Here is a 2,820-nt window from a genome sequence, read left to right on the forward strand (position 1 = left end):
CTTTGATCCAATCCTCTCCCATCCTCTCCCTGCTTCTGATCCCTCTCCCTAGGTCGCCGTCAGACAATGGGAGAGAGCTTGTAATAGTGAACTTGGGAGAGCGGGAGAAGAGAGGGATGGTCGTAGGGAGGGAGGAGGGAGGAGAGAAAAGGAAAGAGGAGTCTGAGAGCAGAGGAGAGGATGCGAATGCTCGCTGACAAACTCGTCGGTCGCAGGTGAAGTAGAACCAGCGGATCGTCGACACGAGAACAGCAAGTGACGCGAGCGCCTTGAGAGGAGCAGAGAAGTTGAAGAGCAAGACAGAGGACGGGAAGTCAGTAGGGCAGGAGGAAGACGGAGAAGAAACAGAGGAGGAGGAAGCGGTGACAGAGGAGGAGGAGGAGGAGGAGGAGGCTGTGGTGGAAGTGGTGGACGTGCACAGGAAAGGATGGGGGCAAGGCCAACAAATATGAGGATGCAAAAGAAGACTGAGGACAAGACAAGGAGCACTCAGAAGCCTCTGGTGATGAAACAAAGATTTGATGGTCCTGTAAACAACCATGTTGATTTGCTCGATTAGATTTCCATGTTGTTCTTCTTGGTTTATCTGATCAAACCAGTTGCACTGTCATTGACTCCGCGTTGTTTGTATCCTTCTTGTTTGTGTTTCAATGTTTCTTGTCCATTCTTATTATGTTTCTTGTCCATTCTTATTGTGTAGATATGTCAAAACTCCTCACCGTTCTCTGTCTTGCCTGAATTTGTCTTTTCCTCTCTTCAGGAGTTTTCGGTTCACGGGGGACCGATCAAAGTCGCTTTCAACCTTGTTGAGCAGAGTGAAGCCTCTTCATGCCAGTGATCGCGACTGACTAGCGCGCAGAGCTCTACCACCAAGCAGAACTGCTGTGTGAGTCATCCAGAGACAGCGGGGGACGGAGAGACGATGGGGGGAAGAGAGTGGGAGAGGGAGCGAGGGAGCGAGGGAGCGACGAGAGGGAAGCATTGACATGAACGATCAGTGGAGAACATCCTCAAGGAGGATTCAGAGATAGCAGCAGCTGTAAACCTGATGGGATCAGTCAAGCTGTTGCTGGGAAAGGTGGAAGAAGCTACGGCATGTTATCAAACCATCCTAGCCAAAGGAAAGAATTCTTGTTTCCCGCTGCTGCTCCCGCTCCTTTCACCGCTTCTTCCCCTGCCCCTCCTCCTCCTCCTGCCCCCCCGCTCATCCTCATCCTCATGCTTCTGCTGTGTTATACTTGTTTTCAAGATGGATTATCCCAACGACTCATACACTCTCACAGATCCAAATAGTCTGGAGGCAAACTTTAACATGGCTGGTTGGAGATCATTGCAATTCTATCCTTCCTTACTGCTGCTTTCCGACCTCTGCCTTTTCCTCCCTCTCCCACCTCTGCCTCTTCCTCCCACCTCTGCCTCTTCCTCCCTCTTCCACCTCTGCCTCTTCCTCTCTCTCCCACCTTGCTTCTAACCATTCTCTTCTTCTTCATCTCCATTCATCTTCTTCATCCTTCTTCCTCTCCACCTGCTTGTTTCTCACACTCACAATCATTCTTGCAGTGATCAAGGAGGTTCATCATCATCAACCGCAAGCTGCCATCTCAATCTTGACTTCGCTCCACCAACACGTGAGCTCATCTCTTGCAGCATCTCCGCGCCAGGCTCACTGCCCCCAGTACCCGACGAGTGCGATGTGTGCTTACAGGCTGGGAAGTTGTTACGGGAGGTGAGGGAGGAGGAGGCGAGGAGGAGGTGCGGGAGGGAGGGAGAGGCGAGGAGGAGGTGCGGGAGGGAGGGAGATGGAACGAGGATTACAGGAAGGATAAAGAGAAGGGAGGGAGGACAAAGGAGAACAGGATGGACATGGAAATGATAATCAGGAGGAGGAAGGGAAAGTGTGACAGTAGAGGGAGGGAGGGAGGAAGTCAGAGCGAGAAAGAAAACAGAGCTTATTGTCTACCTTGATCCTTTCTCGTCCTTCTCTTTCTCCCCTTCCACATTCATCACCACTTCCATCTTCTTGCTGTGCAAGCTGTCTTGTTCTCTTTCTCTTCCCAGCTGCCTCCCACTGTCTTCTGAGATTCTCATCTCGAGGTTGCAAGATGTCGACAAGGCGATGGAGGTGAGAGGAGGGGCAGCAGGTCACAATGACGAGCCACCGCCCAGCTGTACCGGCAAGCTGGGAACCTCGAGTTGTCAGAGGCTGCAGATGACGCCGACGTCAAGAAGCAGCGGACAGATTTTATCTCCTGCCTCTGTGAAGCCGCCTCTGTGAGCTGCCACCTACTTTCCCAGCTGGAGGTGAGCTGTCCGTCCTGCTCGCCAGATTGACAGCTGCCGGTCAGATGGCTCTAGACATCGTGAAAAGAGCACTGAGGGCCAGTGACCTTTTTTTTGTGCTCCTCTGTGCTGAAAGTCAGCTGGCAGATTGACATGGACGATATCAAAGTCCTCTTGTGCTACTCGTCCATCTTGATGATCTCAGGTGATTCTTGACACTCCCACTCCAGCTGAGCTGAGAACGGAGAGTTTGACAACCGACCCCTGCACTGAAAGGTTACCCCGACGAGTCCGAGGAGGTTTTGATTAGAGCCTCCAAGATCGACCCGACCAACGTCATGGTGAGAGACGAATGAGATAATAAGGACGAGCTCCTCTCCTCTCCTCTCCTCTCGTCTCCTCTCCTCTCGTCTCCTCTCCTCTCTCGTCTCCTCTCCTCTCCTCTCCTCTCCTCTCCTCTCCTCTCCTCTCCTCTCCTCTCCTCTCCTCTCCTCTCCTCTCCTCTCCTCTCCTCTCCTCTCCTCTCCTCTCCTCTCCTCT

Source organism: Guillardia theta, assembly GCF_000315625.1.
Source record: "Guillardia theta CCMP2712 unplaced genomic scaffold GUITHscaffold_122, whole genome shotgun sequence".
NCBI classification, from domain to species: Eukaryota; class Cryptophyceae; order Pyrenomonadales; family Geminigeraceae; genus Guillardia; species Guillardia theta.